The sequence below is a fragment of the Lethenteron reissneri genome, chromosome 30 (genome assembly GCF_015708825.2).
Source record: "Lethenteron reissneri isolate LAM-NWPU_2019-01 chromosome 30, ASM1570882v1, whole genome shotgun sequence".
In the NCBI taxonomy this organism is placed as follows: Eukaryota; Metazoa; Chordata; class Hyperoartia; order Petromyzontiformes; family Petromyzontidae; genus Lethenteron; species Lethenteron reissneri.
Genome location: NC_083808.1, coordinates 423,896 through 450,837, shown reverse-complemented (window position 1 = coordinate 450,837; position 26,942 = coordinate 423,896). Strand labels below are relative to the sequence as shown.

The 26,942-nt window shown below is 54.7% G+C and overlaps 1 protein-coding gene across 1 annotated transcript in view; it reads left to right on the top strand.

Moving 5' to 3' along the window:
• Nucleotides 1-295: 295 nt before the first annotated feature.
• The window catches only part of LOC133349342 (voltage-dependent L-type calcium channel subunit alpha-1D-like), a 180,603-nt gene continuing 153,956 nt past the window's right edge, over nt 296-26,942 (top strand). The window contains 1 exon segment of the mRNA XM_061562693.1: nt 296-395. The gene's annotated coding sequence lies outside the window, so the exon portion shown is untranslated.

The window sequence follows — 26,942 nt, the reverse complement described above, 5'->3', positions numbered from 1 at the left end:
GAAACAGCAGAACCCGGAGAAAACCAATGCCTAACAAGGGGAGAATACACAGGCGGCACAAAGGGACCTGAGTCTGGAACCCAATCAAGGTTCTTCTTGTTGCGGAGCAACTGTGTTTACAAAATGAGTCTACTGCTGGATGACTCCCTTGCCACTTCATGTCGGTCACGTGGGAGTTGGACCATTTTGGTTCAGTTGGTTGATGCGTCGGTCTGGTCGCTTGTGATGGTTTAGATTTTTAAACTTTCTCCGATCGATGGTCACGACTCCTTGACCCGTGGCCTCGCAGACCGTTTGACATCCTCATCCTCCTCACCATCTTCGCCAACTGCCTCGCCCTCGCCGTCTATGTGCCCTTCCCCGAGGACGACTCCAACCGCAGCAACGCCAACCTGGTACGGCGAGGACTACCAACACCAACACCACCACCAACACCAACACGATCACCACCAACACGATCAACACCAACACAATCACCACGACCACCATCACGACCACCACCACCACGATCACCACCACCACGATCACCACCACCATGATCACCACCACCACAACCACCACTACGACCACGATCACTACCACCACGACAATTGCAATTGTGATGATGACAACGATTGTGATGATGACAACGATTGTGATGGCGATTGCTGACATCCCCATGTGGTAGGTGTAAACCTTGATGCGTGTCATGATGGACGTTGAATTTTAATTTTGGTAATTCAGATTGTAATGATGATGGTGAGTGATGACCGAACGGGCCGTGGTGATGGAGATGCTGCCCACAGCGCGGCTTCTCGTCGCCGGCTGTCTTGTCGCCGGCTGTCTCGTCGCCGGCTGTCTCGTCGCTGCTGCGTGCTGTCCGCACGTTGCCCGTGCTCGGAAATCTCTTCCTTGCCGAGCAAGCCCAGGCCGCTCGCCGCTGTGAGGAGCGAGCGCTCGCTCTACGCTGCCACGTGCCACGCGTCCTCGTTTGTTTTGTGCTCCCCCGGAGCGGTGACCGTGCGACACTGCCTTTGAGAAAAACACGCGGGGCTGAGGAGTTCCATGGATGCCTATGTGTTGAACTTCTTTCGTACCGTACGTAGCCAACCGTGTGCGTCTGTGTGCGTGTCTGCATGCGTGTGTTTGTATATGAGGAGCGATGTGAGGACGTAGTGTGATGTGTACGCATTGCCACTAGGGACACAAAAGGGAATGAGTGCTGGCCACCCACCCCCTCGTGTACCGACCCAGCCTCCATGAGCGCTCCTGCTCGCGAACACTACTTTCGCCAAACGTCTGCTAAGCCGAAGCAGGGCGTCTTTGCCGAGTGATCAATCAACCTGAAGCTAACAATACACCACCGCCGCTTTTCAGAGGACGGCCCTGGAAACTCGCACCATAAAAATACTTCTGACATGAATTCAGTTGTATTCTTATCTCGCGTACAGTACATAGACATCACTTTGACATGTCCTTCTTTGTGAGGCTGTGGGTCTCTATGAGAATCAGTGGGTCTCTATGTAAGTCACTGGTAACTACCATGAGATCATAGACTCACTGTAGCGGCCCGGCTCGGCGTGTCGGAGCCGCAAGGCCTCCTACGCGTTACGTGTTGTATTTTTCATTTCCATGAATTCAGCCGACGTTCAAATCGCAACCTCCCTCCTCTCCCTCTCTCTGCATCTCCTCCCCCCCTCCGCTATTTGTGGGAGCCCTCGCTCTAAACTTAGTGCGAGCGTGGAGCAAAGTCACGCCCAGACCGATAGCGCTTCCCAACCCCCCTGCCAGCAGTGCTGTCCATGTGGGTCTCTGTGCGTGTCTATGGGCCTCTATGCGAGTTTATGGGTCTCTGTGTGAGTCCGTGGGTCTCTATGTGAATCTATGGGCCTCTATGCGAGTTTATGGGTCTCTGTGTGAGTCCGTGGGTCTCTGTGCGAATCTATGGGCCTCTATGCGAGTTTATGGGTCTCTGTGTGAGTCCGTGGGTCTCTATGTGAATCTATGGGCCTCTATGCGAGTTTATGGGTCTCTGTGTGAGTCCGTGGGTCTCTGTGCGAATCTATGGGCCTCTATGCGAGTTTATGGGTCTCCGTGTGAGTCCGTGGGTCTCTGTGCGTGTCTATGGGTCTCTATGTGAATCTATGGGCCTCTATTCGAGTGTATGGGTCTCCGTGTGAGTCCGTGGGTCTCTGTGCGTGTCTATGGGTCTCTATGTGAATCTATGGGCCTCTATGCGAGTTTATGGGTCTCCGTGTGAGTCCGTGGGTCTCTGTGCGTGTCTATGGGTCTCTATGCAAATATGTGGATCCCTGTGATTCTATAGGCCTCTATGTATGTGTAATGCGGGCGTAAATGGGCGGGGCGGATATGACGATCCGAGAGGGAGGAGTCAGGGTGACGTGGGGGAGAAGTTATAGCGGGGAGACAGGAAGCTATCTGGGTCAGTCGGGGGAGTGAAGGGTGGTGAACACGTTGGGTGGTCGCCGTGCCTCAGCCTGGTGGCTGAGGGGCTCATGACGGCGCCAGCCAGCGGGGTGGAAGAGAGAGTGGAGGATTGAGGTAGGAAGTGGCGAGATAGCCACAGAGGCCACGAAGGGCTGAGGTAGGAAATGGCGAGATAGCCATAGAGGCCACGAAGGGCTGACATTGGGAGGTGGCGAGATCGCCACGCACGGAGGAACAGGGAGCAGCGATGGAGCTGCTGGGGGAGCAGCCAGAGGGCTGTACCAAGAGCCTGCAGCGGAGCTGCAGGAGCGTGGAAGGCTACGGGAGCGAAGGCAGATGTGGGGCTGCCAGGGAGAGAGTCTCAGGAGGAGTGCCGTGTGGGAAGGAGAACGCGAACCCCAAATAAAGGACACGGAGTCAGCGAGAAGTGTCTGAGTCCTTTTTATTACATATGTAGTCAGGTCTCAAGTAAATCTAAGGCTCGAAATTAAGTCCATGTCTCTGCGAGCCTTTCGGCCTCTATTGAAGTGTATCGGTCCCTTTGTGAGTCCGAGTCTCACTGTTATTATCATTGTACTGTTACTATCATTGTAATGATAGCGTAATTATGATCATGATAATAGCAATTCAATCTTGTAACTCGTGACCCGTATACAGGAGGGGGCCCTGCATTCGGATATTTGGACAATCGCTGTTGGAAGGAGGTGTCTGGATTCGTGTTTGGGAACCCGATAACCTGGGGGGGGGGGGGGAACCTTCCGAGAGGTTTACTCAGCGGCTCTTGTCTAACTTTCATCTTTTTGCTTTTCGTTTTTGTGATTGTGGTGACTCAGGGAGGTCCCTCTTACAAACGAAAATACTGTAATCTGGTCAATCTGAATTATTCGTTAAATAAATCTCTACGTGGTCCACCAACCCTCGCCTCCAGTGCACTGGATGGCAGACGGCGCAGACCCCTTCCAGCGCTCGCATTTTATGAAAGGGATTCACGAAATCTCTCTCCTCCTCCCCCTCCTCCCTCCTTCCCTCTCTTCCACCTCCTCCCTCCCTCAAATTGTTCCCACAAGTGCAGCGAGGATGGCGAGCCAGATATGGCTTTTTTCTGCATGGTGGGAGGGTGAGTGGGTGGGGAGCGGGTGGGTGGGTGGGTGGGTGGAGAGCGGTAGGGTAGTGGTTAGCGTACTGCGCTACGAACCCGGAAATCAATGCTCGTTCACGTTCAAAACCAGTGAGGATTATCTGAACCGGTCCTGGGCCTCCACTAGGTCGTATCAGCCTCAAACGAGTACCTGGTGTAGTGGTGTGTTAACATCGCCACTGAAGAGACAAAGGCGGCCGGGCTTGTGGGTGGCCATCCGCCCTCTCGAGTGCCGTGCCTGCCTTTTCGTAGGTGCTACTCGCAAACAGCACTTGCCCCACGAGTCTGTCGAGGCAATGCGGGGGTCTTTGTCTTTTGGTTGGGTGGGGATGAGGGGGTGGAGGAGAAGTGCCGTGGCGGGGGTGGCAGCGGCAGCATTAATTAATTATTTAATCGGTATCCGGGTTGTGTTTTTGCCGCTCTCCACTTTGCTCGCCGCTCGCATCAAAGCGGCGGCAGCAGCAGCAGCAGCCGCGAGGTTCGCGGCGCATCTCAGAGCCCCCGACACCGCGGGGCCCGGGCCTCCTGCGGGGTTTCACTCCGCTCTGTGTGTGGGCGATGGCGCTGATTGCGCCTAATCATCTGACCACGTTTGTGTCGTGGGGCCCTTCCACCAACCCGACGCAACCAAACGCATGGAATGGTCGCGCGTGTGCGCAGGGGGGCAGCGACGGCGCTGAGTGCGATCCTTGCCACCGCGTCTCGCTCGCGCAAGGCTCGTGCGTGACCAGAGCCCGCCTACCCCACGTGGACATTCCACGTGCTTGGCTGCTTGGCTGCGTGTCGGGTGGTGGAGGGTTCTTTTTGACGTACAATTGATCAGATCGTTACGGGGCCTCACTCCCAAATCAGCTACGGCACGAGATACTCGCCCTGCAAACGATGCGCTCTCCCCGTGCATCATCTCGGTTTCGTTCAGATCACCGTCTCTCTCTCTATGGGGTGAATAAAATTGGTACCACTTTGTGGGACGTTGGTGAGGTTTGTTTCGTGACGGGTATGGTGCCGGGAGTAAGAATGTGGAATTTTCACTCCTGGCTGAGAAGGGCCGCCAGTCGGAGCTCGCGGCTCCAGAGGAAATGCGAATGGAGCGACGCGTGGAACATCACTCGTCATCATTGCCTGGCCACGTCGCACACGGGTTAATGGGTCACCGAGAGATGCATGAAGCTCGCAACCCGCTGGGATGTGGGGTGACAGTACAGCAAGGGCGTCCGTGAACCCGGCGTGTGCGGTGGACGTCCTCTGGGTTTCCCTCCATAGCTAAGAGGCACTCTCTCAGTGTAACCGGTATTGGGCCAAACGTTCCAATGCTGCAAAATAACCTGCAAATCACTCAATTAGGACCACACACAGCAGCAGCAGCAGCAACATCGCCGCCCCCCTACTGTGAACACTTGGCAGGACTCTCCTGAAAAGGAGTCTTGAGACTCATTGAGGCTTTCCTGGGTAAACAGGCTTAATAATAATACTACTCGAGTACGACAACATTCACCACAGCGCTGTCCCATCCCCCACTGTACATGCAGCGGAGCGTGAGTCAGGCTTTGCCTGTGGGAGATGGCGAGAATGTCTGCTCGGGTTTATCCCCAAACTTGGTTCGCTCGACTCGAGAGCTTCCCCAGAAACAATTATTCGGGTGTCACAGTCGAAGGTCAAAGCCATCGCTGCTTACCCCGAATCATCGCGCACCCACCACCTCCCACCACCACACTCCCCGCAGACCCCCGGGAGGGAGAGACGCCTCTGGCTTCCAGGAGAGCCCTCCCGTTGTGGTGGTTGTGGTGGTGGTGGTTGTTGTTGTTATGTCGTTGCCAAGCGCCGGCCCAACAATGCCGAGGGGCCAGCAACAAGCAGCACTATGTTGAAGCTAAACAGAGAATCCGCTCGCACCCGCCTTGCTCTCTCACCAGGGACTATGAGTTTGAACTCCTGGGTTTTATTATTTTCCTGAGGATGTTCGACGCAGTTTCTTGCGAAACGTCGCCAATCCAATGGATAAACGTGGTCGTGAGAATCTTTGATCAGCTCCCTGCAACAACAGTAATCGGTGCTTTAAACGCACGTTCACACGACACTCGAATGTGGTTTTGTCGGGTGGTGGAGGGTCTTACACCACAGCTTGTTGCTCCGATTATACTTGGTCGTTCGTGCTCTCATCTTTGCTGCATCGCTGTACTCGCGGCGGGGTGCTGCTCTCTCGAGTTCTCATCTGCACGCTCAATTGGGCGGCGGCGCGGCTCGGCGGTAGCGCTTCGTACGTCGCTTGTTGCGCAGAAGTTCACGAATTCGAATCTGGCAGGAGGCCGGCCTGGCGAATGCTGACTTCACTTGGCACCGTCTGCTTCGCGGTGGTCGTGAAAGATTCCACCGCTTCGTTCGGGATGCGCATGCCGCTGCCGAGGCATCGACGCGATGTTCCCCAACACCACGACCGTCGTCGACTCGTCACGCTCAGCAGAGGAGCCCTCGCCGGGGCTGCCTCGTCGCTGCGGTGTGGACCTGGGCCGAAGGGGGCACGTGGAGCGGGGGGTGGGTCTGTGTTTTGCATAAATCGGTGATTGGGATAATCGTTACAGACAGTGCGGCAACGCGGGGATTCGCCGTTATTGGGAGACGCTTCAATGCCTGGGGCTCCGTGAGCCACACGAGCCCCCCCCCCCCCCCCCCGTGTGATGTAATAGCCGGCACAGCGACGGTGGCGATGATGTAGCGCAGCGTACGAAACGACACACAGCGATTGTGCAATGAGGTTTTTTGGCCGATTATTTATTTTGATGTTTACGTTCCCCACAACAACAATAGGTCCCACGTCTCACAATAACCATCTGGTAGCTCGCCAACAAACGGGTCCAGAGTGTTTGCTGGGGAAATGATGTACTTGCGGAAGGCAGGTCGCTGATGGGGATGGGATGTGTACAATAATTGCGTGTATATTTAATGTGAAGGATTGGATCTGGCAAAGAGGATAATTGTCTGATGATTAATTGAGCTACTTAGGTTCCACCGTGGCGGAGGGAATGATTACTTTTTTCGGATTACTTTCGCGGATTACTTTCATTTGGAAGTAATCCGCGTCTCCTCCACCCACCCCTGCCGCACCCCAGCGCCTCCCCCACAGCAGCAGCTGAGAGTGAAAGTGAAATTTAAATATCCTCGGCCGCTCCGTCGCTGGAAAATAAATCTCCCTTGCTGGTGATGTGCGATGTTGGGCACTTTGGCTGGGACCAATTCTCATCGCCTCGGAACCGCCGCGCGTCAGAGCCGGTGATGGCGAGGCTGACGAGGCGTGTGGCCGCTCGCCACGGGTCGCTGACGCGCGTGTGGGGAGGTGAGCCCTCCCGTCGTTGACGTGTCATCTCGTGATTGCTATTTATTTGCTCGCGTCCGTAATTTTATTTTAGCTTTTTGCGCCATCGATCCGCCTCGTTGGTGCTGCCGGTCGGCTGGGGGCACAGAGATTCGAATTCCAGCAGGCCGCCCTGGTTAACGCTGCGGGAGTCAACGTCGCCAGTGTCGCCGCACACAGCATCAGCATCACACACAGTGGAGGGAGGGGGGGCGGAGGGGGAGCAGGAGGATTTGGCCAGAGGGCGAACTTTATTTTTTTATTGAACCACGTGATGGAATCTGTTTGCGTGAAGAGGCAGTGGGGATCACGTTACCTGTGACAGCTGAATTGGGCTGTGGGAATTTTGTTTTCATTTCATATCCTCATCAGCCATGGTCAATCCACTGCTGGATGAAGGCCTCCACAAGCCACCGCCACCTCTCACGATTCTGCGGATCAACCGCCCACCCAGCCCCCTGCACATGACTGATTTCATTGCTCCATCTCCTAGGCTGACACTCCGTTATCATTCTTGACCGTGTCCCATGGTCCTCTCTTGTGACGTCATTTTTTAAAATCCAAATTCCAATTGTACTGTGAGTGTGACGTGGGTGGGTGGGTGAGTGGGTGAGTTAGAAGCGGAGTAGGTGTTAGGGAGCGGTTAGTGCTCTGTGCTACAAACTCGGTCACCTAAGTTCGATTCCCGTTCATGGCCAACACCAGAGGCGATTATCTAAACAGGTCCTGGGCCTCCCCTAGGTTGACTTAGCATTAAATTAGTTTCTGGTGCAGTTTGTAAACATCAGCATTGGGGAGACAAAGGCGATCGGGCGTAGTGCTGGTCACCCATCCCATCGTGCGCCGTGCCGGCCTTCATAGGCGCTCGCTAACAGCGCTTGCTCCAACAGTCTGTTAAAATGATAAGGGTGATCTTTCTATCTTTGTCTTTTTGGATAAGTGTGTGAGTGAGCGGGAGACTGAGTGGGTGGGTGAGTGACTGGGTGAGTGACTGGGTGAGTGAGAGAGCAGGTGAATGAGTGGGTGGTTGAGAGACTGGGTGAGTGAGAGAGCAGGTGAATGAATGGGTGGGTGAGTGACTGGGTGAGTGAGAGGGCAGGTGAATGAGTGGGTGGTTGAGTGACTGGGTGAGTGAGTGAGCGGGAGACTGAGTGGGTGGGTGAGTGACTGGGTGAGTGAGAGAGCAGGCAAATGAATGGGTGGGTGAGTGACTGGGTGAGTGAGAGGGCAGGTGAATGAGTGGGTGGTTGAGTGACTGGGTGAGTGAGTGAGCGGGAGACTGAGTGGGTGGGTGAGTGACTGGGTGAGTGAGAGAGCAGGCGAATGAATGGGTGGGTGAGTGACTGGGTGAGTGAGAGGGCAGGTGAATGAGTGGGTGGTTGAGTGACTGAGTGGGTGGGTGAGTGGGTGGGTGAGTGGGTGGGTGAGTGACTGGGTGAGTGAGAGAGCAGGTGAATGAATGGGTGGGTGAGTGACTGGGTGAGTGAAAGGGCAGGTGAATGAGTGGGTGGTTGAGTGAGTGAGTGAGTAAAGAGCTTGGGAAGAGAAGTGACGGGAGGGTGAAGCTTCGTGCTGGGGAAAACCTGAGAGGTGTCTCTGGGGTCGTGACTTCTACTCAACAGCCCCCCCCCCTGCCTGTCCGAGCCTGTACCCTCGGGCTTAGAGGTTATTTACGGGCCCCAAGAAGCACTGTACAAAGCCCCCCACCCCCGGCACCTAATTAATTGCTCCTAAGCCCGACACTCGATAGCGCCTCGAGCTTGTTGCTCTTGATGAGCGTGACGGACCCTCCGTGACGGACCCTCCGTGACGGACCCTCCGTGAATCATCCGCAGTGGATATTTGTTCCAGCTCCCCCTCCCCTTCGCACGCGAGATTTTCCGTAACAATGTCGCGATGTCGTCTTCGTGCTCCGTGCCGATCGTGGAAGATCAACTCGCTGGAGCCGAATTTGTAGCGCCCACGGAGGAAAAAATGCTGCCAGAACCGGCGCCAACAATTTCCCGAGTGAAGGCAGTGATAGACAATGGAGATTTTGATATCTTTATATGTTGCGAACATTTGATTAGCACAGGCTCAAAACGTTAAGCAGCCAGCAACAAACATCACTATCAATGTTGTAACAGATTAGATAGATAGTGTAACGCGTCTCTTGAATTGAGCAAGGCTGTTATTATAATGAGAGTTTGGGGAAAGAGACGGTGATGGGAGAAGGGAATTCCAAAGTGGAGCAGTGGGAGGAAGAAGCAGAGAGGAGACCGAGGTCGTGTGCCTTGCAGTGTGGTGAGTGGCTGGTGAGTGAGAGTGGGTGTGTGGGTGAGTGGCTGGTGAGTGAGTAGCTTAATGGGCGAGTGTGTGATTAGTGTATTGTTTTGACCTGAAGTCTGGTGAGTGATTGAGTGGGTGGGTGAGTGGGTGGATGGGTGAGTGGGTAGGTGAGTGAGAGTGGGTGTGTGGGTGAGTGGCTGGTGAGTGAGTAGCTTAATGGGCGAGTGTGTGATTAGTGTATTGTTTTGACCTGAAGTCTGGTGAGTGATTGAGTGGGTGGGTGAGTGGGTGGATGGGTGAGTGGGTAGGTGAGTGAGAGTGGGTGTGTGGGTGAGTGGCTGGTGAGTGAGTAGCTTAATGGGCGAGTGTGTGATTAGTGTATGGTTTTGACCTGAAGTCTGGTGAGTGATTGAGTGGGTGGGTGAGTGGGTGGGTGGGTGAGTGGGTAGGTGAGTGAGAGTGGGTGTGTGTGGGTGAGTAGGTGGGTGAGTGGGTGAGTGAGTGGGTGAGTGTCTTGTTTTGACCTGCAGTGTGGTGGGTGAGTGATTGGGTGAGTGTGTGGGTGGGTGAGTGAGTGGGTGGGTGAGTGGGTGGGTGGGTGGGTGAGTGGGTGAGTGTCTTGTTTTGACCTGCAGTGGGGTCGTGGTGGGACACAGCGCGTGGTCAGGCTGCTATCCCGAGTCCTCCACACGAGTGGCCGAGTGAATCTGTGAGTGAAGCTCGCAGGACCAGTGACCAGGGGAAGAGTGGCAGAGGACGCGTCCCGGAGCTCACGCTGTGCCCACCAGGGTAGTTCACGGTGTGCCCACCAGGGTAGCAACCAGGGTAGTTCACGGTGTGCCCACCAGGGTAGCCACCAGGGTAGTTTACGGTGTTCCCACCAGGGTAGTTCACAGTGTGTCCGCCAGGGTAGTTCACACTGTGCCCACCAGGGTAGCCACCGGTCCACCCGACCCCGATTGAACCGGCACGGTCCGGGAATTACTCAGTACCGAGATCTGCTCGCCGTGTTGCTGCGTTGTGAAATGAACTGCGCGGCGCTGGTGAGCGGCTCGGGCTGCCTGAGGGACGTGTCCATGTTTGTTTGGTGCACACACACACGAGGAGAGAGGTTCTCTTAGCCCCGGTCCCCTGCCGCTGCACTGCGCCTGGCCTGGCGCGAGGGAGTGGCCGGGAGGGGTGGAGAGGGCGGCCGGAGTTCAGGAGGAGGAGGCTGATTCATTGTGATTGAGACCCGCGACTGGGGAGATGTAATTGGCTGTAATGAGGCTGGCCGCCGTCGTCCATCTCTGTGCGTGTGCCGTGCGTGCCGGGGGGGAGGGGGGGCAGAGGCTCCCACTTCTTCAGGATTTTTGTTCGGTGTGTATTGCCCGGATGTCTAATTGGTTGTTTTTGTTGAGGGCGGCAATGTCTCGTTTATTCGGTTCAGTTCCATGACGCTCCCTCCCTCCCTCCACTTCTTCCAAACATGCGTTTCGAGAGAGCGTTGTCCGATGTGTGGGAGCCTGATGCCCCCCCCGCGACGCCACTCATCGCTGCCGGCGTCAGCGCCGCCCTGCAGCGATGCGTGCGCGACCCCCTGGCCACGGCGCACATCGGCGGCGAGTCGCTCGACCGTCCGGGAGCGACCCTGGAGTTACTTCGCATTCGGTGCGGCGTGTAAACATCGGCGCGTCAATGAACGCACTGGGGAGACAAAGGCGTCCGGGCTGATCTTCCCGGGTGCTCGCTGACGGCACCTGCCCCAACATGTTGAGCTATACGGGGGATCTTTGTCTTAGCGGGGTAATGGCAGCGGCTCTCAAGCGCCGCGGCCTCGTTTGCCAAGACCATGAATCACCCCGACGGCTGCTTCACTCTCAACGCGAAGTTCGGTGCAGCAGCAGCAGCTGCAGCAGCAGCAGCAGCTGCAGCAGCAGCAGCAGCGAGGTCGGAGCTGGGGGGGGGGGGCTGCACTCCAGATGCGACAGCAGCAGCAGCTGCAGCAGCAGCAGGGGGATTCCAGCATCGACTGAGGTTGTGCTCTGTGCAGCAGCAGCGCTACTTTAATATAATTGTTCGGAGTTAACGAGACTTTGGTATAGAAGAGAAAAACAAGCTTCTGTGATGCGTCCTTAACCCGATGAGTAATGTAGCCAGATGATTAACACAGCCATGCAGTTCAGATGAGACGGTTGTTGAAATCAGATTCATCATTTTACAATTGCTAATAATATAATTGTTAAGTTTGATGCAGGAACTGTGGTGTTGCTCGCCCTACTCGATATGGGGGTTGTCTTTGTTGAATGCGACGGGGGTTTGTGTCGATCCGATCGAGAGCGGTGTTCGAGTCGGTGGCGATCAGCGTTGCTGCCGTCCCCGCGCGCGTCAGGCAGCTGAACGTCTCTCGCGTCAGGCAGCTGAACGTCTCTCGCGTCAGGCAGCTGAACGTCTCTCGCGTCAGGCAGCTGAACGACTCTCGCGTCAGGCAGCTGAACGACTCTCGCGTCAGGCAGCTGAACGACTCTCGCGTCAGGCAGCTGAACGTCTCTCGCGTCAGGCAGCTGAACGACTCTCGCGTCAGGCAGCTGAACGACTCTCGCGTCAGGCAGCTGAACGTCTCTCGCGTCAGGCAGCTGAACGACTCTCGCGTCAGGCAGCTGAACGTCTCTCGCGTGCAGCTGACTCCAATCGCGATCATCCACGGGGAGGGTGGGGCGGTCTCACGGGGGAGATGTAAACACGATTCGAGTTGGTGTCGAGATCTGTGATTGTGGAGCGGTGGTGCAGAATGGAGCGTTTGTTTTTGCGAGCGGCGCGCACGGAGTAAGAATATTGTTTGGTCGGAGAGAATGCCGCTCGCTCGCTCGGCTCTCCTGACACACAATGAGGATAATTTCCTTTTTCGCGAAATAGCGATTGTTAGGAGAGTGGGTAAGGCCGCTCACAGTCACAAATATAAATATCCCCCGTGTAGCCGTAACTAATGTAGGGGCAAGTGCTGTTAGCGAGCACCTATGAAGGCCGGCACGGCACACGAGGGGGTGGGTGGCCAGCACCAAATCCGGCCGCCTTTGTCTCCCGAGTAGCGATGCTCCCACACAGCACCAGGTCCTCATTTGAGGCTGAGTCAACATAGGGGAGGCCCAGGACCGGTTCAGATCATCGTCACTGATGTTGACTGTGAGCGGGAATCGAAGCGTGCTGACCGCTCCCCGACACGTGAAGTGGTAAACCCAAGGACAGGGTGGGAGGTCGAGGCAGCAATGAGGATTCGAGATAAAAGGAGCGGGGGGGAGAGCCCCCCCCCCTCAGTCACACCCAGCCCCTCCTCTCCGGCTCGCGCTAATGTAATGAAGGCGTCATCGTTCATCCATCAGCGGTGGGCGTGAGTCAATGCCGACAACACTCGCCCTAACACTCTCGCTCGCTCATCTCTCCTGCGTCCCCCTCGCGCTCTCACCGACCACTCTCCCCCCGCGCCCTCGCATCTCACCGCTTCCCTCTCGCCGCTTGCAGAGCTCCCACACTCTGCTCGCTCTGTCTCTGAGCTCCCACGATTTCACGGAAATGACATTTTTAAAAATTACATCAATAACAACATATTTCGGGGTTATTATTGCGCTAATAACAATGGCACTACCATGGTCGTTATTATCGTTACGATTACACAGATCGCCTGTGTCTGCACACGCCCGTCTCAAGACTGTTTCAGAATCAGAATCTCTCTTTGTCCTGGAGGAATCTGATGAGCTATGAAGCTCTTTTTCACTGACGCCCATAAGGGGCAGCTCGGCAAATAGAGAAAAGGTAAGCAAGTAACGATAAATACATAACTATAAAACATATAAGTACATACATTCATGCCGATTCTTTAACTCCAAATGTTTCCAATGAAGGTGGCCGAGTTTGCTCCAAATAGCCGCACGCCAAACTGTGTATTTTTTGGACAGAAGCAAAAGAGACATAAATCGGATGTGTGCGGTGATGTCCGAGTCATTCCGACCGAAGAGAGAACCAGGGGAGGCTGGCCTCGAGTCGGGGCCCAGAGGAATGTGCTGGCAGATCGCGGAGCCGCGTGGCGTGTGAGCGTGGAGTGGTGGCGCAGCGGTTAGCGAACATCGTTTATGGACATGGAAACCCGAGTTCAATTGCCCCACTCAAAACCCATATTGCTTATGAACATCTGACCTAGACCTGGTCCTCCCCGAGGTTGACTCGGCCTTAAATGAGTGGCTGGTGTGTAAACGGCACTGGGGAGACAAAGGCGTTCAGGTGCGGTGCTGGCCACCCACACCTCGTTTGCCGTGGCGACCTTCATAGGTGCTGCTCGCTCATCGCACTTGGCCCAACCGTCTGCTCAGACAACATGGGGGATCTTCTTGTGTGTGTGCGCGCGCGAGTTGGAATGTGGAATGGAGCAGCTGGTATTTGCATTCTGCCCTGCAGTGCGGATGACATCACGTGCACACGTTCAAGCCCCCCCCCCCCTTCTGCTGGGCGAGCCCCACCCCCGACCCCCCATGCCGTGTGAGTGACGGGGACTCTTTGACAATTCTGCACCACGCTGGTTCCTGCCTGCTGGTAAAGGCAGGGAGCATAGATGATGAGGCGCAGTACAGTGTGTTTCTGCGCTGCCCACTGTTGACAAGGGAGCCTTGCAGAGTGCTGTAGCTGGTATACTGCTCAACATCGGTGTCGTCCTCCCCGAGTTTGACTCGGCCTCGGTGAGTGCCACTGCCCTCCTATCCAATGGACACTGCGCATGATGTCGTCATTCATGCGTGTGGCACACAAAATCAGGAACGGATTGAGATCATTGATGAGTCCTGGAATTCAAGTCTACGAGTCACTCACGCACACACCGATGCTGAGGGCAGGGCCCAACGGCTCAAAACGTCAAGCGCCCAGCAACAAACAGCACCAACAGAGTGGTAATGCAGTATGGGCAGTCCTCAACTTACGGACGGGTTACCTTCCTCAGACCCTTTCGTCGATTTGTTCGTATATCGGAGCTCAATATTTAATTGGACATAGGGTCAGTGTTATAAAATGTGTTATGGTTCAACAACTCATAAATAAAAATACAAATTCTACAATTAGATGTAATACTGTAATAAATACTGTAAAGTGACTAAAACATAATTATGTAACGTGAAAAAAATAGTCAGTTTTATTTTCACTTACCTTGAGTCGAATGGTTCACTGTCAGTGTGCACCACGCGTGGTGCTGGGACTCGGTGCATCTCTTCGAGGAGGATCGCTACGCCTAATAACACAGTTCCACCCTTCAGTTCGTTAGTAGAGCCAGACGTTTGCAAGTCGTATGGTTAAAAACAATAACATCTCAAGGCGGTTCGTTCATCATACGGCTGTTCACAAGTCGTACGCTCGTATCTCGGGGACTGCATGTACTTATTTAGCGCGGGCACTTGAGACTCTGACTTGCAGAGTGGAGTTCACTGTGCTGGTCGGATCATTCACTTCCCCGGGTGAGAGGAGGGGTGGGGTTCTGCCGAGGGGTGCGACACGACCGCTGAATCCATTGCCCCCACAAAGTGGTAAGAGACAAGAGTTACCACTATTCTCCAATTGTGCACGGTTCACTCGGAGCTTGGGAAAGGAACGGATGGGAGAGGATTCCAAAGTGATGTCTTCAACATAGACCGAGTCCTCAACACGGTTGGAGGAGCGAGGTTCACAGGAACAGTGACCATGGCAGTAGCCACAGAAGAGTGATAAGGAGGCAGGTGACCGCCGTTGAGCGAGTGATTGGAGTGAATCGGTGAGTTCTGGATCGGCGACCGAGGGGGACATCTCGTAGCTGGTGGTGGTGGGACTGAAGAGTGACCCTTGGAGAGCAGGTTTCGATCGTCAAGCAGCTGAGGAATCTGGCATAAGGAAGGAAGCGGTGGCGAGGTTTGGTGCCATCAATGGTACCCCCTCTTGACCCTGCCATTGGGGGGGTGGTGGAGTCCTTGCCAAGGCCAACCTCTGGATTCCCGGCGCTGGGATTATTATTCACTGAGCACAGCACAGCCAACTGTTCAAGTAAAATGTCCACCATCATTGATTGATTTTTCTCTCCATTGCAAAAGTTGTATTTTATTTAACCAGGTACGAGCCAATTGAGATGTTCTCCATTTGTCCAATGTCCCTTTCTGCCACAGTAAGTGCTGTTTATTTGACTTGAATATAAGGGAGTGGGAAATCTATTGGCCAGATGAAATATTATGGGGCGTCTGTGTGCGCAAGTGTGTGTGTGAGAGAGAGAGTGGTAGGATAGTGGTTGGCACACTGCTGTACGAACCCGGTCAACGGAGTTTGATTTCCACTCATGGCTAACATAAGTGGTGGATATCCATCGCAGAGAGACCCAAAGACCCACACACACCGGGGGAGCAATGGGGGAGTAATGTCTCCCTCTCTAGATTTAGCAATCGTGTTCGCTCGAGTCGCTGTGTCGTGGGGGGGCATGGGGCCTCCCTGGGGACACGGGAGGGGGGTACCCCCACCACTCCATTGTTCCGAACGAACCCCCCTCCCGTGATGAGCCTCATTTTAATCTCGACCCGGTCGCTCGCTCGCTCTCCCCCTCTCTGACGGAGATGATTCACACGGAATGGAGTGGACATGACATGTCGTGCGTAAACTCTGCCTTGTTTAAAAAAATAAAAAGTTTGCGTGAAAGTCAAGTTAAAAGCGCTGCTGTAATGAACAATCACCGCTTTAATTACCAAATTAGGATTTTTATTCATACTCTCATGCACAGATCCCAGCTCAAATTCACACGCATTCACTATTTGCGAGTGCTGGCGGAAGAGCCTCCACTAGAGGGACCTCTAGAGAGCCCCATATAATAGTGTATTTGGCCTACTCTTCCAAGGTGGCCAGACATGTTGGAAGAGGTAGGATTAACCATACTTTACCACACCATACGTGACAAATGTATCCTTCGACTAACTGTGATGTAACCATTTACTGTATACTGCCGGATGCGTTTCTCAATCGGCCCACGTCTACGATAAACGCTGTGCAGTCAACTCTCTGTGAAGTTCACTACGAGGCCGGCACCAGCTATCGGTACAAATCAGTTGGCGCCTGTTCACAGACGCCGCCGGCTCCCGGGCAGGTGGCGGCACTAAACACGCGCCGGTGAGCACAGCTGGCCTCGTCCATTCCGCTTCTCTCCTCTGTTTACAGAGAGCTCGGAAAACGTTGAATCGCTCGGGCGCTGTGGCAGAAGCGGCAACGCGACGGTACTCAGACTGCGCCCCCAACACCTGCTGACCCGAGATGGATTGCCGGCCACGACTAGAACTGGATACAGTGTGGCTCGCCCCCTCCCCTCTCCTTCCTCAGCCCACACTGGCCAGCTCAACATTTCTAACACAGTTCAGAATCTTGATTTATGCTGGAGGAATCCGATGAGATATGAAGCTCTTTTTCACAGATGTCCAATAGTTTCACAGATGTCAAGTTTCTGAGCAAAGGCCCGGAGGCCTGAAATGTCAAGTGGCTAGCAACAAAAACAGTACCACCCGAATAGCAACAGCACCATCAGGGGTCCAGTATACCAATCACAGCTGAGATTGAGGCATTGCTTGCTCAGCTCCTCTTTACAGCCAGTGGTGGAAATTCCACATTCATATGGAAGAGGCAAATATACTCACACGACAACTACTGTTGACTTCTACAAAGTGATACTCGGTGGTACTCATTTTATCAACCCCGGAGGGAAGGATGATTGGCTAAGTCAACTCCCGGCCCCCACCCTTCTTCCCCAACCAGGAGTTGAACTCGCGACCTTCCGATTGTGAGCCGCTGGCTCCTACGCTGAGCCTCGTGGCCAGGTGGAGCCCCCCTCGGCAGCCTCCCGCACCTCGTCTCGTCTCTTCTGTGCTCGCAGCCAGCGTCCCTATTTGTGTTGCTGTGACTTCACTGTGCGCTTGAGCAGCAGCGGAGAGCGCCGTGCGTCTTCATTCGTCACGGCCACAAATACACAACCCTGGAGGTCGTCTGCCTACCGCTAGCACCAAACCCCATCGCTGTCTCTCCCACCACAACGCTCATCCCTCATCTCTCGCCCTCACCTCTCACCGTCACCGCAGCCGCTCCTAGAGCTGCACAGGAGCTGCCGTCACTGTGCTGGGGTCAACAGGAAGCCGTCGTGAGGTTCGGAGGAAACGCGGAGATTGGGAGGAAGGGAGGGCAGGTGTGTGTGTGTGCGTTTCTTTGTGTGTGTGTCTTTGTGTGTTTGTGTGTGTCTTTGTGTGCGTGGGGAGCAGTAGTGTAGCGGTTCGCGCTTTGCGCTACTAACGCCGACACGAGTTGGATTCCTGCTCAGGGCCAACACTGGTGACGATTATCTGAAACGGTCCTGAGCTTCCGCTAGGCCGACTCGGTCTCAAATGAGTACCTGGTAGGATGTGTAAACATCATTACCATTATCACCACCACTACCACCGTCAACATTACCATCACCATCAACCACCGATGTGGACATCATCCCTGCCACCATTATTATCCCTTTCACCATCCACAGTACGTGACACATATCCGCGTCTTGATTTGAAGCTTTCATGACTGCAGGAATGACTCTTTGTGGTAAAGTGACGTAGAAAGAAAATAAATTAAATAATAGAATATGACGTTTCGATTGCAACACAAGCAGTCATCATCAGGTGCGTCTCCGTGTCTGTGTTTTGTCTCGAAGTTCACGAGGTTTGTTTTCTACATCATGACGACTGCTTGTGTTGCAATCAAAACGTCGTATTCTATTATTTAATTTATGTTATTTCAACGCGATTTTACCGAAAGAACCAAAGAGTATATCCTCATCTGTTTACACATTAGCACAATAGTCACCCGATATGTAACTTATTTTGTAATTGCACTATGATCAGTCTAAACACAATCTGTCCGAGCCAACTCGCGACAGGAAATGGTTTACGTCTTGTATTGATTTGTGTTTGTGCGATATTCCGATATTCTCGTGCCACAGTTGCTGTTTCTGTGCTGGTTGACATTTGCCTGGTGGCTGCGCTCTGTTGGCTTTGCTGCTGCTGTCAACGTGGTGGCCCAGGAGGCCAGCCTCGTGGAGGAGACTCCACGAGGCTGGCCACTCGAATCAACTTGACCCGCCACCACATTGTGTACACAGCATCAACCTCCAGGTGTAGACCTGCCCGTCTCATTTCACTCTGCTCTGAACACCCGGCAGGCGGAAGGGGCGAGTGTTTTGTATGTTTGTGATGTTTGTGCCTCTACGCAGTCCATTAATGTGTACAGTACATTCCACTCTGTGTACTGCTGTGTCATTCCCAAGGAATGTGAATTCAGTCTTTACGCGTCTCACCTGCCAGCATTGATTTATTGAAATGTATACATTTATATATTTAAATCCGTTGCGCCTGCTGAACCAGTAAGAGCCTCGCTGAGTCTCAACGCCCTGCAGGCTGTTCCCAAGAGGGGTCTGCCCAGGACCGTCCGCCACGCCTCGCTGAGGCCAGACACAGGCACATGCCACGGCCAGCCTCGGGAAATCATCAAAACCGTGCGTTGTCTGCCGTCAAGGGAATCGCTTTGACTGCTTTCGTAAAGGATAATGGTTGATTGCCCTCACACCCCGAGTTTGCGAATTGCACAACCTCTCTGTGGTTCCACGTAGCCCTCGCCTCCGAAATGCGGGAGCACAAAGGCTGCGGCCGTTGTGGAGGGGAGAAGAGTCCCGCGTCACGGACGAGTCGAGCCGCTGCGGATGCCGCTGAGCCGGGGGGGACTCCGTCGTGTCTCGGGGCCCTTCGTGACCGACAGACAAACAGCGCTGTCGATGTCGATGTCGCCGTAGACTCGGAGTGCAACACCCCCCCCCTCCCCTGCACTGGGCAAGGTTCTAACAAGAACTTGGGGGAAGAGACGACGGTTGTGACGACGGTTGTGACGATGGTGATACTGGGAGGGAATTCCAAAGTGGAGCGGTGCGAGGGAAGAAGCAGAGAGGGAAGTGAGGTGTGACACCTGTGCAGTGTGAGGAGTGGATGAGTGCGTGGGTGAGTGAATGAGTGGCAGAGTGAATGAGTGGCTGAGTGGATGTGTGTGGTTGTGACCACAGTGTGGTGAGTGAGTGAGTGTGTGGTTGTGACCGCAGTGTGGTGAGTAGGTGTGTGAGTGTGTGGTGAGTGTGTGGTGAGTGAGTAGGTGTGTGAGTGTGTGGTTGTGACCACAATGTGGTGAGTGAGTGTGTGAGTGAGTGAGTGGTTGTGACCCTCAGCGTGGTGAGTAGGTGTGTGAGTGTGTGGTGAGTGTGTGGTGAGTGAGTAGGTGTGTGAGTGTGTGGTTGTGACCACAATGTGGTGAGTGAGTGTGTGAGTGAGTGAGTGAGTGGTTGTGACCCTCAGCGTGGTGAGTAGGTGAGTGAGTGTGTGAGTGAGGGTGTGGCTGTGACCGCAGTGTGGTGAGTGAGTAGGTGAGTGAGTGGTTGTGTGTGAGTGAGTGTGTGGATGAGACGACACAGTCTGGCAGACCGAGTCCTAGACACGGGGGGAGGAGGAGGAATCGGCGGGAGGCGTTCACGGGACGCGCTGTTGCCAGATTTGAGGCCTGGCAGTCGCGTTCCACGAGCGGGGGGGTGGGGGCTCGCGAGAAGGAGGCCTTCGTGAGCGGCAACCATTCCCTCGGTCCCTCCCAGACGCCCTTCCCCGTTTCCTCTCCCCTCCGTCTGAATTATAGCGTCGCTCCCCCCGGTCTCATATATGCGCGCGTGCGTGCGTGTGCACGTGTGGGGAGCGGTGGCGCAGCGGTTAGCGCACTGCTCTACGAATCCGGCCACCCGAGTTCAATTCCCGCGAACCGCCAAATATCTGAACCGGTCCTGGGTCTCCCCTGGGTCGACTCGGCTTTAAATGAGTAACTGGTGAGGTGTGAAAACATCAGCATTGGAGAGACAAAGGCGGCGGGGCATTGCCGTGGCCACACTAACTCGTGTTCCGTGCTGGCCTTCAAAGGTCGTCGCTAACGGCACTTGCCCCAACAGTCCTCATGGCTACACGGGGGATCTTTGTCTTGGTCCGTGCGTGCGCACGTGCCCGTGGTTCATTCCTGGCCACGTTGGCCACGGGGTTGCAAGTGGGAGGCTGAAGCTGAACTTCTCTAGCCATGAGAGGGTAGCAGCTCGTACAGTCGTTCGACATCCGCAGTGGAGAGACAAAGGCAGCGTTGTGCTCGTGGCTGGGCCACTTCCCGCGGACCCAGGGGCCGGTGTCTCCCCCCTCGGGCAAGTACTCATCTCAATCGACGGCCCTGAGCCAGTGCTGTACATTCCACATTGCTATGGCGGGTGACGGTTTCAATAGGGCAATCATTATTGACTTCCCACTTCACGGAGACTCATTTTATCCACCCGTGAGTGATGATGTGCGAAGGACTGAATCGCCGCCACCTTACCCCACGCCAATCAGCTGTCGCCCTCCGAGATGTTCATCTCAGCGGATTATCCAGGTGGATTCTGGCAACAAAATGATCACTCGCGAAGTACCGAGGGTGAATTCACGGGACGCGAATCGGCGCTCGCTAGGAGGACATCGCTCACAGCTGCGCGGCCAAAAGGGCATCTTTTGTTGTTGTCGTTGTTATTGTTCCGTGATTTGAATTTTAAGGGAGCCCGTAGGCTTTGTGGAGCTGTGCCGGGGAAATAATCTGGCAGTCCGTAGGTTTGTGTCCGTGTGTCTGTGTGTGTGTGTCCATGTGTCTGTGTGTCTGTGTATGTGTCTGTAAGCGCTGCTCTTGTTTTAAAGACGAGCGTAAACGCCCGAAGCCATCGCAATGAGACTCGCACGGCGCGCCACTCCCAGTGCCAGGCTCGAGGCTGACGATCACAGAGACCGCCCATGCGATGCGGCGTGTGCCATCACGATCGGTGCGTGCGTGTTAGAGAAGAGCATCATCGGCTGTGGTCATTCCACTGCTGGATGAAGGCCTGCCCAAGCCGCCGCCTGTCATGCACGTGAACCGATTTCATCGCTCCATCTCTCACGGTTGGACGTCCTCTCTGACGCGTTCCATTCCTTGGCTACCGCCCCGGTAGTCAAGGATGTCCCGGCGCGGCAGGTGAAGCGGTCGGCAGGCTGCGTGCGGGTGGTGCCGCCTCTCCCCAAACCTCAGGTGAGCAAACACCCTCCAGAGCGCCCGCTGGTGAGGCCCTTCTGCCAGCAGGGGCGTGAGTGGGGAGTTGCCGCTCTGCGCCTTCACCCCTCGGGGGCTGCAGGGTGGCGGTGGCGCAGTGGAGGAAACCCTCGGTTCGACTCCCGACCCCTGCCTGTGCCGGGTTTGTATCTCCCCTCCCTCCTGCCCTGCACGGGCTCCCTCTGGGTTCCCCGGTTCCTTCCCTTGACTAAAACAAAACATCGCGTCACTGGCAATGGCCAAACATCCCATTGCTGGAACATTACCTGCAAATTACTCAATTGGGATAACACCCAGCAGCAGCATCGCCTCCTACTGCAAACTTTTGGCAGGACCCTCCTGGAAACGGGTTGAGGCTCCGTGAGGTATTCCTGAACACATTGAATGGAGGCCCTCTTAGTAGTCCGGTGGGCCAGCTTGTGATTGTGTTGCTCACAAAGGAAGAACGAGAGGGAGGAGATGGCTCATTGCCGATTTGCAACACGGCGGCCCCTGTACAGTGAACACCAAAGCCTGCAGTTAACGTCGAGAGGGGAGGGAGAGGAGAGCGAGGAAGGAGTGGAGGGTGCACGGGGAGAGGAGGAGGAGAGAGAATCACTCGAAGCTGTGCAGATCAACCCGAGTCACACAATGTGGCGAATTGTCACGATTGTGTTGCGGCTGCCGTCTGTGAGTCTACGGGTCCATTGAGTTATCTTTATAGGTTAGTGGGTGTCCTTATGACTCTATGGGTCTCTATTAGAATACTTTGTTGGTCTGCGTATTCGTCGGTCGGTCTCTATGTGAGCCTATTGGTCTCTACGTGACTATGGGTTTCCATGTGAGTCTATGGGTTTCTATGTGAGTCTATTGGTCTCGAGGTGAGTCTACGGGTTTCTATGTGAGTCTATGGGTCTCTATGTGAGTATATTGGCTCTGTGAGTCTATGGGTCTCTACGTGAGTCTATGGGTCTCCATGTGAGTCTATGGGTCTCTATGTGAGTCTATGGGTCTCTATGTGAGTCTATGGGTTTCTATGTGAGTCTATGGGTCTCTATGTGAGTCTATTGGTCTCTACGTGACTCTATGGGTTTCTATGTGAGTCTATGGGTTTCTATGTGAGTCTATTGGTCTCTACGTGAGTCTACGGGTTTCTATGTGAGTCTATGGGTCTCTATGTGAGTCTATTGACTCTGTGAGTCTATTGGTCTCTGTGAGTCTATTGGTCTCTGTGAGTCTATGGGTCTCTATTTGAGTCTATGGGTTTCTATGTGAGTCTATGGGTCTTTATGTGAGTCTATGGGTCTCTATGTGAGTCTATGGGTTTCTATGTGAGTCTATGGGTCTCTATGCGAGTCTATTGGTCTCTGTGAGTCTATGGGTCACTATGTAAATCAATGTTTTAAGCCGCACATTGGAGACCATGCTGCGTGTAACCCATAAAGCACTGCTGTGGGGGCAGCAGCAATGGGTGGTGGATCACACACACACTCAGCGAGGTCGTCATCCCCTGGCGTGCCCGAGTATGGCAGTACAGCAAGTGGGTTAATTTCCATCTGTATTTCATTTGTACAGGGATTTAGTATTTCCTCTTTCTTACGCATCGGTTTTTTCTTGGATTCCTCCCACATCTACTGATGAGTGGACTTTGCCAAACGTCCAAATATAGAACCACAGAGCTTGGGCAATCGCTGGTGCCAGTTCTGGCTGCCTTCCAGCTTGTGTTCTCGTTTCCCACACTTCTGAATCATTCTCTCTGTCTCATAGAGTGGATAAAGACTGCACACGTCACAAATTCTGATTGAATAATGGTGATCATTGTTACTATTAAACATGGGCGCCTGGAACCTACATTCAAGCCCAGGATCCTAGCGGTCCCGGCAATCGCCACCCAGCCACCTCTCCGCATTATAATCTCCTGTTCTCTGCCACTCTGCCTCGTCCTTGCTCTCAGGCATGGCATTGTGAAAACATTTTGTTCCGCCACCGTGGACCGGCTTTGCAGGAATGTGCCCGTGACTTGTGTCTCATCCTTGCCTGGGGTCTCTCTCCCTCTCCTTTCTCCCTCTCCTCTCTCCCTCTCCTCTCTCTGCTCTCTATTTTCTTCGCGTGCATTAGCGTCTCAAATCCTATCAAGCTGTGCAGGCCCGAGAGCGCGGGCACCAATAACAACTCGCACGCACACGCGTGGTGTAAGTCTCAGTGACTGAGCCATGAACATCGTCGGCCATGGTCTATTCACTGCTAGACGAAGGCCTCCCCGAGTCATCCCAGCGATGCAGCCCGAGGAGCTCCTGTGGAAAGGGCGAGAATGGTGACGGTTGGTATGGATGTAGTAGGTTCCATACCTTATTGACTGCAATACAATTGTTGAAGTTAGGTCAAAAACAGGATTTTTTTGTTTACTATTTTGTGTTTTACCCTGGCATACGTCAGTTTCTGTCTGCCGGATATTCAAGGGTTCTGAATCCGAAAATGAAATCAGGAGAGCGGAGAGATGCAGGGGTTAATTCAGGGATTGAAAGAGCAATTGAGCAATGGAAGGAGGGAACGAGGGTGGGGTGATAGATGGAAAGAGATGGAGGGATTGCGATGGGATGGTGGGGTTGTGCATGAGACCGGCGATGACTGTAGACATTGCGACGTTGGTGACCATTTGTATTTATCATGGGAAGCAACACAAATCCATACTCTGACTTTACAAAGTCGGCATCTTTAATATTCCAAGAGATATATTTTTTTCTAGGAAAGTTTATCAAGCTTGCCATTTACGTATTTAAAGGAACCTTTTCCTCTCCGCGATTGGGCCATCGTTGTTTTGTATTCTCGGCTGGTTTGCACGAGCTGCCAGAGCGAGGGACTGATGTAGCGGTGGATGAGTAACGATTGTCTGCGTCTGTCTCTCATGCCGCCAATCTCACCGCACCACCGCACCACCGCCTCCGCAGCGGTTGTCTGTGGGGAGCGGCTGTGAGTGGTTGGGGCTGTGAGTGGTTGGGGCTGTGAGTGGATGGGGCTGTGAGTGGTTGGGGCTGTGAGTGGTTGGGGCTGTGAGTGGATGGGGCTGTGAGTGGTTGGGGCTGTGAGTGGATGGGGCTGTGAGTGGTTGGGGCTGTGAGTGGTTGGGGCTGTGTGAGTAGTTGGGGCTGTGAGTGGATGGGGCTGTGAGTGGTTGGGGCTGTGAGTGGATGGGGCTGTGAGTGGTTGGGGCTGTGAGTGGTTGGGGCTGTGAGTGGATGGGGCTGTGAGTGGTTGGGCTGTGAGTGGTTGGGGCTGTGAGTGGTTGGGGCTGTGTGAGTGGTTGGGGCTGTGTGAGTGGTTGGGGCTGTGTGTGTGGTTGGGGCTGTGTGAGTGGTTGGGGCTGTGAGTGGTTGGGGCTGTGAGTGGATGGGGCTGTGAGTGGTTGGGGCTGTGAGTGGTTGGGGCTGTGAGTGGATGGGGTTGTGTGAGTGGTTGGGGCTGTGAGTGGATGGGGCTGTGAGTGGTTGGGGCTGTGAGTGGTTGGGGCTGTGAGTGGTTGGGGCTGTGAGTGGTTGGGGCTGTGTGAGTGGTTGGGGCTGTGTGAGTGGTTGGGGCTGTGTGTGTGGTTGGGGCTGTGTGAGTGGTTGGGGCTGTGAGTGGTTGGGGCTGTGAGTGGATGGGGCTGTGAGTGGTTGGGGCTGTGTGTGGTTGGGGCTGTGTGAGTGGATGGGGCTGTGTGAGTGGTTGGGGCTGTGAGTGGTTGGGGCTGTGAGTGGTTGGGGCTGTGAGTGTTGGGGCTGTGAGTGGATGGGGCTGTGAGTGGTTGGGGCTGTGAGTGGTTGGGGTTGTGTGAGTGGATTGGGCTGTGTGTGTTGGGGCTGTGTGAGTGGTTGGGGTTGTGTGAGTGGATTGGGCTGTGTGTGTTGGGGCTGTGTGAGTGGTTGGGGCTGTGTGTGGTTGGGGCTGTGTGTGTTGGGGCTGTGAGTGGTTGGGGCTGTGTGTGGTTGGGGCTGTGTGAGTGGATGGGGCTGTGTGTGTTGGGGCTGTGAGTGGTTGGGGCTGTGTGAGTAGTTGGGGCTGTGTGTGTTGGGGCTGTGAGTGTTGGGGCTGTGTGAGTAGTTGGGGCTGTGTGTGTTGGGGCTGTGAGTGTTGGGGCTGTGTGAGTGTTGGGGCTGTGTGAGTGGTTGGGGCTGTGTGTGGTTGGGGCTGTGTGAGTGGTTGGGGCTGTGTGTGTTGGGGCTGTGAGTGGTTGGGGCTGTGTGAGTTGTTGGGGCTGTGAGTGTTGGGGCTGTGTGGGTTGGGGCTGTGTGGGTTGGGGCTATGTTTGTTGGGGCTGTGTGGGTTGGGGCTGTGTGTGTTGGGGCTGTGAGTGGTTGGGGCTGTGTGTGTTGGGGCTGTGTGGGTTGGGGCTGTGTGTGTTGGGGCTGTGAGTGGTTGGGGCTGTGTGAGTAGTTGGGGCTGTGAGTGGTTGGGGCTGTGAGTGGTTGGGGCTGTGTGTGTTGGGGCTGTGAGTGGTTGGGGCTGTGTGAGTGGATGGGGCTGTGTGAGTGGTTGGGGCTGTGTGTGTTGGGGCTGTGAGTGGTTGGGGCTGTGTGAGTGGATGGGGCTGTGTGAATGGTTGGGGCTGTGAGTGGTTGGGGCTGTGAGTGTTGGGGCTGTGAGTGGTTGTAACTGTGAGTGGTTGGGGCTGTGTGAGTGGTTGGGGCTGTGTGAGTGGATGGGGCTGTGTGTGTTGGGGCTGTGAGTGGTTGGGGCTGTGTGAGTAGTTGGGGCTGTGAGTGTTGGGGCTGTGTGAGTGGTTGTAGCTGTGAGTGGTTGGGGCTGTGAGTGGTTGGGGCTGTGAGTGGTTGGGGCTGTGTGTGTTGGGGCTGTGTGTGGGGAGTGGTAGTGTAGCGGTCAGCGCGCTGCGTTATGGACCGGGTGACGACAGTTAGATTCTCGCTCACGGCTAACACCAGTGATGATTATCTGAACCGGTCCTGGGCCTCGCCTAGGTCCTGGTGTGTAATATTGCAATTCGGGAGACAAAAGCGGTCGGGCGTGGTGATGGTCACCCACCTCCTCATGCGCCGCGCCAGCCATCATAGGTGCTCACAAACAGCACTTGCCCCAAAAGTATGTTTAGGCTATATGAGGGATCTTTTTCTTTGTCTTTGGTTGCACTGCCGCCGCGTTTGGAGAGAGTGGCTATCGACTGCACGATGAATCGTCACTCGCGCTTTGCGCCGTCGATGAATGTTTTGGTGATATCCAAATGGGAATCCACACGGCAGCAGCCACCATCGCCTTGCCTACTGGCAAGCTGATGGACACTCGTCGGCAGGTGTCTTGTGCCGCACAGGGACAGCTGCCACCGGGGGTGCCTGTTGACTGTGTTGGGATGCGAGTCGCTTGTCGTGTGTGAACATCTTGAGATGCGCCCAGCGTCAAGGAGGGCGGACCCATCAAAAACAAACCACGAGCATCGTTATCATTCACCACGTGGAGATACCGTGCTCCCACTCTCTCACTGTCATCTCTCTCGCACACGCACTACGATTCCCGTGTTAGCGAGCACCTATTAAGGCTGGTATGGCACACGACACAGGGTGGTGGGGCCAGCACCACGCTTGGTCACCTTTGTCTTCCCAGGGCAGTTCAAATATCTGTCACCGATAT